This window comes from Onychomys torridus, chromosome 22 (genome assembly GCF_903995425.1).
Source record: "Onychomys torridus chromosome 22, mOncTor1.1, whole genome shotgun sequence".
Classification (NCBI taxonomy): Eukaryota; Metazoa; Chordata; class Mammalia; order Rodentia; family Cricetidae; genus Onychomys; species Onychomys torridus.
In genome coordinates this window covers 3,183,867-3,194,838 of record NC_050464.1, presented here as the reverse complement: position 1 = coordinate 3,194,838, position 10,972 = coordinate 3,183,867, and the positions used below count along the sequence as shown (strand labels likewise).

At 46.5% G+C, this 10,972-nt stretch overlaps 1 protein-coding gene across 1 annotated transcript in view; it reads right to left on the bottom strand.

Annotated features, from left to right (window-relative positions):
- Slc7a1 (solute carrier family 7 member 1) overlaps positions 1-3,622 on the bottom strand; it is a 60,029-nt gene extending 56,407 nt beyond the window's left edge. The window contains exon 1 of the mRNA XM_036172378.1: positions 3,454-3,622. The gene's annotated coding sequence lies outside the window, so the exon portion shown is untranslated. The remainder of the gene's footprint in view (positions 1-3,453) is intronic.
- Between the last annotated feature and the right edge of the window lie 7,350 nt (positions 3,623-10,972).

Below are 10,972 nucleotides of genomic sequence, written 5' to 3'. Positions count from 1 at the left end.
CGTGGCGTGTGCCCTGGAAATGGATTGTGTGTCTGTTCGCTTCAGTTCTTTGAGCTTCCTTGGTTCATTTCATTCAGTGAGATCAGAGGAAGAGCTCATCTGAAAGGTTAGTCACCTTGTCTCTCAGGACTGTGGGAAGAACTGGAAAAAGCTGAAAGGTAAATTTGAGGTGGTCGATGCTGATGGCCTGAAAATCAGACAGAATCCTGAAAATGCAGTCGTCAGCAGCAGCCATGCCGTTAAGGAGTCCTCGCAAAGGCTGGGGTTTTTACTTAAGGGTTTAAAGTTTTCCTTGTGGCTTAGCAGATAAATACCTTGTCTACTCACACCATTCTTAAAACAATCCTAACCTATGGAGTCACTTGTCTCCAACAAGGCATACCAACCAACAGAACTGACAGCCCAGCTTATTGAAACAATGTATCAATATCTGACCTTGTTCACTGGAGGCTTCAGACAAAGAAACTGCTTCAGACAAAGAAACTCAAAATGACTGTTCTGTAGGAATTCAGACTAGTTCATTCTCAGTGTCCTAAGGGAAGCATGTAGAAGTCGTAAGTATTGCTGGCTCTGTGAGCCTCTGAAAAGAAAGTCCCTGGATTTTGTGTGTGTGTGTGTGTGCGCGCACACACACACACACACACACACACACACACGCTGTTCTGCATATATGAGTGATAATGTACATATTAAACCAATTCTTCCATACATCTATTACCTCAAATTAAAATTTAGGCACTTTTTTACATGTATTTAGGTGTAGGGAGGGAGCGCAGACCTACTGCCCCTGTGGAGGTCGGAAGACAACTTTCAGGAGTTGGTTTTCTCATTCTGCTGCATGAGTTCTGGGCTTCAGGTCAGAAACTTAGCCGCAAGCACCTTTATCCCCTGAGCCATCTCACCAGCTGTAACCTGGAAGGTTTAGCATCGTGTTTGGTTTTGTTGAATAAGCTTTTGCTGGAAGACGCTTCTTTTTGGGGCTAGCTTTCTCCCTAAAGGGCCATCTTGGAGGTTACGAAATACCCAGTATGTCAGATATTTACATTACGAGTCGTAACAGTTGCAAAACTACAGGTATGAAGTAGCAAGGAAAATAATTGTATGGTTGGGGGTCACCACATCATGAGGGACTGTATTAAAGGGTCACATAGGAAGGCTGAGAACCACTGTCCTAAGGTCTTATCTACAGGGTCTGCCTGCAGTGATGACTAAGAACTAGGTGAAAAGATAAGGCATTACAGGTGATGCCTGTGGGCGACGCGGCACAGATGTCTAGATGGCCCCAGGGTTCTGGACATTTCTTTCCCTAACAAGGACTTCTGTTTAGTATTAATATTCACTTCTAACTCCACAGTTAGGAAGGAGGAAGGCTTCAGGGCATCATGCAACCATGCTGTTACCTGTTCTTACAGGTTAGTTAAAAAAAAAAAAAAAAGACTTAAACACCAATAAATGTACTTAATGACATCAAAAACTGCATTCTGGGGCCTACAAATTAACCCAGCTTGTGAAATGTCTGCTATGAAGCCTGCAGCCTGGGTTCGATCCCCAAAACCCACATAAAGGTAGAAGAGAATGGGTTCCACGTGTGCACGGCGGCACACGTGCACCCCTATATATATCACATACTCACACAAGAATACGAAATGAAAACCATTTTAAATGTTTAAACAACATCTGGGCTGGGGACGTAGCTCAGTTGGTGAAGTGCTTGTCTAGTATGCAGGAGACCCCGGGCGGGATGTGAGGCGCATGCCTGTAACCCCAGCATTTGGGAGGGAGAGGAAGGCGATCAAGAAGTTCAAATCCATCATTTGCTAAGGAGCAGGTTGGAGGCCAGGCTGGCCCACATGAAGGGGATGGGGTACAGGGGGAGGTGGGGATGGAAAGAAACAGATCTACCAACTATAATGACCATGTGTCTTAGAAGAGAAATCCCTAACGGAACCATCTTGTCTTCACACCTTTAATAAATAAATGAATGAATGAATGAATAAAACCATCTTGTCTTCATACCCTTAAAAATAAATAAATAAGTCTAAGTCCAGTAACTATGGGCCAATCCCTGTGGCTGTGAGATTCAGCCCCAGCCACTGAAGGTATCTCTGTTCTCTCCTTACCTCCTGTTCTCTTTGTTTATTCAGGCCCCTTATATACCCTCCAAATTTCACCCCTTAGATAAAACAGGATCTGAACACGCTAAACTTTTCAAAGCTGTTTCAATCCATGGGTTGGCTTTCTCCGCTAAATTTCTATTTGGGTCACATGACTTAAGCCCTTTTGTTTTAGTGACAGAAGGGCGTGCTCACATAAAAATAATAATTTCCATTGAGACCAACTAAAAATACCAAGGGGATGGCCGTATCATGGTTTCCTATTATCTCAACCACACATGAAGGACAAGAAATGTTAAGGAAATCCCAAGTAAATTACAAACTGACTCCATCACGGCTAGGATATTCAACCAGAGATAATGTTCCGGAGTTCTAGTGAAACTTTATTCACCTTTAGGAAAAATACACCTATCTTTGAAATCCCAGCCCTGTCCTCCAGCACGTGAGAGTATAACCCTGTGTGCTGGGAAATGTAGTTTTTTGGTTTGTTTAGTTTTCAAACGGCACATGTCTGGCTATCTCAACACGCCAGGATGACCAGGACGTGGGCTGGAGCGAGCGACACTCCCACCAGGTTGCTCTGTGGACACGCGTGGCTGGTGACCTGCCCGTGCCCAGGAAGTCTTCCACTACGCAGAGAGGAACACGCTGAGCACAGGTTGTCTATGGAGCCGGAAGAACTTCCTCCCACTCCACACCATCTGGAAGAACAGTCTGTGTGCAGGCCGAATCAGGTCACAAGGAAAACCCACCCAAGAAGGAGTCCCTCCAAAGTGACCTCTGGGGACTACGGGAGCGACCCGGAGAGCGGGAATCTCAGGTCTCCCGTCACAGGGGACCTGCCTGGGGGACCTGATGGAGTCCACCCTGCGCGCGGCTCGGCTGACGACACTGCCTGGGACCGCGTGGCGGGGCGGGGTGCCGCGCACCGCGCCATGTAAGGGAAGATCTCCCAGGCAGCGGCGGCTCGGGACGCCACCCGGGGCGGCCAGCGTGGACGAGTCCCGCGCCACGTGGAGCCCTGGCACGGCCACGCGTGGCAGGAGTACCCGGATCGCCCGTGCTCACTCCCTCCCGCTGTTGCATCATGCACCACGCCGCGCCTGCAAAGGACCAAGATGGACTCGGAGGAGGCGACCGGAACACGAGTGCCCGCCCCACGCACGCATCCCCGGAGATGGGGAGGTAAAGAAGAACCCTCGCCCTGCCAGAGTGGCAGAGAGAGAGAGAGAGAGAGAGAGAGAGAGAGAGAGAGAGAGAGAGAGAGAGAGAGAGAGAGAGAGAGAGGTGACCCAGGCTTTTCGGGCTTCCTGGGCATTCACCGGGCTCGCGTACTCACGGAGGAGCGAGGAGGCGACGGGATGCTGAGCTGGGTGGGGACCGCGGGTGAAGAACCGCTCACACCTGCTGGCGGAGGGGATGGCGCGCGCGGGCGGGATCCGAGCTGGTTTCATCAGCCGCGCGCCGCCCTCCGCGGGCCCCCGCGGCCACGGCCAGGGATTCGCGTCAGCTTCCCGGGCACCAATGACAGCGCTGCGCGGCCGCGCCCCTGTGGGCGGGGCCACCCGAGACCGGGCTTCCCCGGCGCTTGCCCTTGGTCCCCAGCAGCTGCAGCACACACAGCCTATGTCCAAGAGCTGGTGGGTGACACAGGCTGTGCTGTGCCAGCCCGCACCCGGGGAGCCACTGACAGCTAACCTTTCCAGGTTTCCTGCTCCGAACTGGGTGTGAGACACACACTTTACAGAAATTTTAGGACTTGGCTGTAAATCGTCCTTCGTCGTTGGACTTCTTCACAGCCGTGCCCTAGCTAGCGCCTTAGCCTCGCCCTTGTCAGGAAGGGCCCCAAAGCCGCAAAGCCTCCCTTTGATACGGTACTTCCTTGCTAGGCCAGTGGTGGCAGCTCACCCCGGAGGGACTCACCCCAAGTTTAGTACCCGAATCCAGTCTTCGCCTCTCAGATTCCTTCTGATCTCTGCTCCAAAAGCAAGTATGGGGCTGAAGAGACAGCTCAATGACTGCTCTTCCAGCTCAATTCCCAGCACCCACATGGTGGCTCTCAACTGTCTGTAACTCATGCACGTGATGCACAGACATATGCAGACAAAACACTAATACACAAAATATGAAGTTTGGTTTTTTTAAAGGGCTACATCTATAATGTTCCAATAATCACGGGACATGGAGAAATAAACATCATATTAACACTGCCATGGTCCTGCAGTCCTCGTAGAAAGAAAAAAAAAAAAAAGATGGATGATAGGTGTGTTCTCAAGTGTCCTTTATCAGTAATGGGGGTCGTTGTCAGCCACAGATGTAATACTCCTGTGGAATTAACTAACAATTTATTAATTTATAGTGCCAGGCAGAAAGTTTTAATGAACACGCAGAGGGAAGTCAATAGCATGAAGGCACTTTGAACAGTGTTTGGACTTATAATAAGTTCTAAACATGCTTTGTTTTAAAACGGCCAGATGAGGTGTCAAGCATGCAGTGATGAAATGATGCCAGTCAATCTTGTAAGGAGGTCTCCCGAATCTTTAGAAACCTTTACCAGCTGACCTCACTGTAAGGGTGCCCCACCCTCGCAGAGGGAAAGCCCCTGAGAGCCCACCAGCTTTGCCTTCAGCATCCAGTGAGTAGTGGGCTCTGAACTCAACCGCTTCATTTACAGTGTGTCCTCCATGAACTGTTTCATTACCGGTTATTAAAATTTTCATTCTCTTACAAGTTGTTTGGGACTGAGTTTGTGCACTAGGCTCCCACAGAGCAAGCTGGAAATCAAAATGGAGTCCACATCACCCAGCCGAAACCAAACTGACTTTTCAAGACATTAGGATAGCCAGTTTAAACTGTCAGGATAGCGAGTTCCCTCTGCCTAAACACTTACACGGAAAGGGTAACTCAATGTTGACCAGTTATTTTTCTAGTGCTCCTTCTCCCCGCCTCTAGTATGCAGGGAAAGGGACTTCTAAGTGTTCCCTTCAATTCTTTTCTGTCTAAAGCCAACTTCGCCAGGCGACCGTGGAGGTTAGAAGATGGCATCGGCTCCCCGCAGCTGGAGTTATGGGTGATTGTGAGCCTCTTTGTGGTACTGGGAAGCGAACCCAGGATGAGCACCCAGGGCTGCTCTTAGCCAACGAGCCATCTCGCCAGCCCCTGATAATTTTTAACTGACATTTGGTTTGAAAACCTTAAAGATATTCCACGTAAAAAAAAAAAAAAAAAAAAAAAAAAAAAAAAAAAAAAAAAAAAAAAAAAAAAAACACCTAGATTTTTGTATGCCTAGGGGGATTTTTAGCACACTGCCCAGTTCAAAGATCTCATTAACCAGATGGCCTTCAGACCCACAAGAGGAAGCCCTCAAGGACAGGGCCCATGAAGCGTGTAGTGGTCGGAATGAAAATGGCCCCTTTAGGCTCTTAGGGAGCCGCACTATTAGGAGGAGTGGCCTGGTTGGAGGAAGTGTGTCACTTGGGGTGGGCTTTGGGCTCCAGAAGCTCAAGCCAGGCCCAGTGTCTCTCTCCTTTCTTGCTGCCTGCCTGCCGAGCCTGCTGTAGAACTCTTGGCTCCTTCTCCAGCACCGTGTCTACCTGTACACCTCCCTATTTCTCACCATGATAATGGACTGAACCTCTGAACGGTAAGCCACCCCCAATAAAATGTTTTCCTTATATGAGTTGTGATGGTCATGGTGTCTCTTCACGGCAATAGGACAGTGACTCAGACAAAGTGACTTCAGGGAAGGAAAAAAAAAAAAAGAAGGGTCAGTTTGATGCAGGGAAATTCAATTGTGGTCCAGAGAGGATGCTGTTAACCCTGCCTCGGTATTGTAACAAATGGCAAAGGTCCAATGGAACCCTGAGTGAGAGGTCTCCATCACAGCCAGCTGAGCCAAGATTCCAAAACCCCTGAAGGAAAGAAGCTGCTGGAATTCAGCCCCTGGTGAACACCTCATCGGGTCAGGGTGTTAAAAGTCACGTCCTAGTCTAGCACCATTAGACAGAATGAGGACAGAAGTGCCTCCATATGACAGGTGCAGGCTGCAACTCTGACCCACTCCACAGCAGCTCCTGGCCTGGGGGGAATGGCCTTGTTTACCATCATCCTTGGTTTCTGCACTACCCAGTGGGGATTGTATTAGTTGCATACAGATACAAACTTTATTGTGAATATGGGAAACCTATATAAAGATGGACAGATTAGACGAGGTATAAATAGACTTACACACATAGTCAACAGATCGTCTATAAAGGTACAAATATGACTGGAGAGATGGCTCAGCAGTTAAGAGCACTGGCTGCTTTTTCCAGAGGTCCTGGGTTCAGTTCCTAGCACCCACATGCTGGCTACCAACCATCTGTAACTCCAGTCTCACAGCATCTGATGCCCTCTTCTGTCCTTAGTACACAGACATACATGCAGGCTGAACACACATACACATAATGTTGTTGTTGTTGTCTATTTGTTTTTTGAGTCAAGGTTTGTCTGTGTAGCAGCCCTGACTGTCCTGGAACTCGCTCTGTAGACCAGGTTGGCCTCAAACTCACAGAGATCCTCCTGCCTCTGCCTCCCGAGTGCTGGGAGGCATGCACCACCATTGCCCAGCTCACATAGAATTTTTAACATTCATTTATTTTTAATCATGTGTGTGTCTACGTGAGTGCATGCCATGTGTGTGCGTACCCACGGAGTCTAGAGATCTCAGGTCCCCTGCAATTGTAGTTAGAGGCACTTCAGCTGCCCAGCATGGGTGTTGGGAATTGAACTCAGGTCCTCTGGAAAAGCAATATATACTCTTGACTGCTAAGTTATCTCTCCAGCCCAAAGTAAAACAATGTTTCAAGTGCAAAGTCTCTTTAATAAATCCTGTTAGAATAATGGATCTCCACAAAATAAATATAATAAAATAAAGGTAAAAAACATAAGCCACCTTAAACAAAAGTTAACTTAGAATGAGCTGTGATAGTTTGAATAAGACCCTCTCCTGGGGCACAAACATTTGAATAGTTGGTCTGCAGTTGGTCTCACTATTTGGGTAGATTTGTGAGCTGTGGCCTTTCGGAGGAAGAGTGTTGGCTAGGACTGGTTTTCCGTAATTTCTAGAAATTGCTCTGGTCACAGTGCTCACCATACCAATAGGAAAGCAACTAATATACCAACCACAGGACACACAACTCAAACCCCTGAGAGACGCCTGGGCTGAAATCTAGGGGACTTTGGGTTTGGTGAGGTCTTTTTCTTTCTTGTGCTAAGTGTTAAACCTAGGCCCTAGTGCATACTAGGTAATTAATTACTTTATCTGCTGAGCTACAACCCCAGATGTAGTGAAAACTTTTTAGACACACCAAAATCACAATCTGTGGAAGAATTAATTGATAAGTTGGAGTTATTAAAATTTAAAACCTGCTCTACAAAAGACACTTTAAGGAGACTGAAAAAGACAATCCACAGCCTGGGAGAAAATCCTTTGCAAAATAGATGCCTGATAAAGGACTGTATTCAAAAATTGCAAAGAGCCCTTAGCATTTAACAATATCAAACCTTCAGAATGTGTGTGTGTGTGTGTGTGTGTGTAAACTTAGCACCTTCTGTATTGTCCCTCAACAATGAACACAGACAACCACTGTGACTAAGTGTGTGCACTTTCCCAGCCAAAGACTAAGCAATCTAACAGAAAAGCAGCAAGAGGTATCTGACAGACACTTGGATTGGGAGAAACCTCCAGGGGACAGGAGAAAGGGCTCAGTGACTAAGAACACTGGCTGTTCTTCCAGAGGACCCAGGTTCAATTCCCAGCACCCACATAGCTCATAACTGTAACTCCAGTTCAAGGGTACCCGACCCCCTCATATAGAAATACATGCTAGCAAAACACCAGTGCACATAAAAAGAGAAAAACCACAGATAGGTTAAAGGACGTAAATACTATTCAAGTAATGGAGAATAACATGTATGTGCTGTTTGCCAGCTGGACATGAGCTGGAGTCATCTGGAAGAGGGATCCTCAATAAGGAAGTGCTTCCATCAAACTGTCCTATGGGCAAGCTTGTGAGGCATTTTCTTGATTGATGATGGATGTGGGAAGGCCCCACTCACTGTGGGGAATGCCACCACTGGGCAGGTGGTCCTAAAGGGTATAAGAAAGCAGACTGAGCAAGCCATAAGGAGTAAACCCGCAAGCAGTGTCACCTATGCAGTCCAAGTGTCCTTGTGCCACATGTGACTGTGTGTACATGCATATTCATGCACATACCCACATATACATGTTTGTTTATGTTTAGAGATACATAAATATTGTGTATAGCCAGGATGGAAACTCTTAAAATGTGCTATTCCTAGAGAGAACCTTAATTCTTTATTATGGATTTATTTATTTTTCTGTGTAGGAGTGTTTACCTGCATTTGTGTATGTACACTACATGCATGCAGTACCTGTGGGGGCCAGGAGAGGGCAATGGATCCCCGGTAATTGGATGCTGGGAACTGAACCCAGTTCCTCTATAGAAACAATCTGAGCTCCACTGAGTCATTTCTCTAGCCTGGAGTTTTAACACTTTTGTGTACCTGCTCTCAACTTTTTATACTGAAAATTTACAATAAAATCAATGAAGATTATTGAAAATCAGAATTGTACCAAAATATTAGATTTTATGTCAACTTCTTCCTCACCTCCTCCCAAGTTTGTATTACCTTTAATCACATTTAGTAGTGTGGTTAGTGGTTACTACAATTTAATCCACTGCATACTATATATTTCACAATATTCACATGTGATTCTTAATTTTTTTAGGGGGTAGGGTTGAGACGGAGTCTCAGTTGTTCCTCTGCTGTCCTGGAACTCACTATGTAGACCAGGATGGTCTCAAACTCATAGAGATCTGTGGTAGAATATTATTTTAAGGTGTGTTACTTCTGTCTATGTTGCATTTGTTTAACTCTGTGAAGCTGTGTTACTTTGCCTGTCTAAAACACCTGATGGTCTAATAAAGAACTGAACGGCCAACAGCAAGGCAGGAGAAAGGATAGGCAGGGCTAGCAGGCAGAGAGAATAAATAGAAGGAGAAATCTGGGATAAGAAGAAGTAGCCAGAGAAGGAGGACTCCAGGAACCAGCCACACAGCCACAGCTAGCCACAGAGTAAGACTGAAAGTAAGATTTACAGAAGTAAGAAAAGAAAAAACCCAGAGGCAAAGAGTAGATGGGATGATTCAAAGTTAAGAAAAGCTGGCTAGAAATAAGCCCAGCTAAGGCCAGGCATTTGTAACTATGAATAAGCCTCTGTGTGTGATTTATCTGGGAGCTGGGTGGTGGGCCTCCAAAGACAGAGAGTCAAAGAGCTAAGGGCAAAGACAACGAGCCACAGAGATCCACCTGCCTCAGAGTGCTGGAATTAAAGGTATGTGGCACAACACCAGGCAAATTGTTTCTTAAATTCAAATGTCAATGTCCAGTGTTCTTATTTTGAAGAGAGCAGAAATATGTTCTGAGCCTTCACCTAATTCCTGGCATCACTTTAGTTTGTCAGAAAAGAGGATCAACCCTGGGGGCTGATGCTGACACTTCTTTTGGGTTCCCAGCACCAGCCAGCCAGAGCCATGAGTTCTGAGAAGATGGCGCCCCTTCGGCCTGCCTATAAGGAGTTCTCGCAAACACACTGAAGTAGACTTGAGAAGGCAGCGCCTTGTGCTTTCTTCCCACAAGCTTCCCTGCTTCTCCTCAATGTGATTTTTTGGTATTATTTTTGTTTTCTTGTTTTTCTTTAACACCTTGTTTTTCCAACTGTGTCCTAGGCAGCAAGGGCTGATTTGCCAGGCGAGTCGGTATCTAGCATTGACTGCAGGTAATTTGTAATCTGAATCTTGTCCCACATCATCACTGGGGAAGATTCCCCTACTCACTCCTACACGGCTTAACTCTCTCCTAATTTAAAGGTCATGTCCCAACACTCAGAAGACTTCTATGTCCGATACAATTCTTCTATTTTCCAAACCTCTGATGTCTTCTCAAACAGGGGAATGCTATGTCCACTGACATTTAAAGCTAAGAAAGGGGGAACTGACTCAGCCTGGTGGCACAGGCCTTTAGTCCTGGCAGTTGGGAGGTTGAGACTGGGGGATCTCAGTGAGTTTGGGACTAGTCAGGAGTACCCAGTTGAGACCCTGTCTCAAGAAAAGAAGAAAAGGAAACAAACATATTGTGGAACATTCCTTTACACTGTGTGAAGGTGTGTCACTGTGGTTGGTTTAATAAAGAGCTGAATGGCCAATAGCTAGGCAGGAGGTCTAGGTGGGACTTCAGGGCAGAGAGTTGCCAGGAAGACAGAGAGGAGTCAGTATGGGCAGTACAGAATAAAGGTAGCCGAGTCACATAAAAGAATGTAGATTAGTAGAAATGGGTTCATTCAAGTTATAAGAACTAGTTAGGAACAAGCCTAAGCGAAGTCTGAGCTCTCATAATTAATAATAAGTCTCTATATCTTGTTTTGTGAACTGGTGGCCAAAAGAAGTCTGTCTACACAAAAAAGGCACTGGGGGATGTCTCAGCTGTTAAGAGCAAGCACCCATGTTAGGCGGCTCCCTAACTGCCTGGAACTCCAGCTCCGGAGGGTCCAACACTTATGGACAAACACATAAACACATGTGCAAAATTTTAAATGGAGGGAAAAAAATCTTGAAGCAATAATCTGGAATATTTAGTAAAATGAGGACTGCCATTATGGCAAGCCCTAACCAATTTGACTGATGTCCTTAGGAGAGATTAGGAAGTGATAGAGACAGGGGCCCAGGGGGGTGCTCCCCTTCCTGTGAGAGAACAGAGGGCAGCTGCCTTGGAGTCAATGCGAGAAGGCTCCAAAG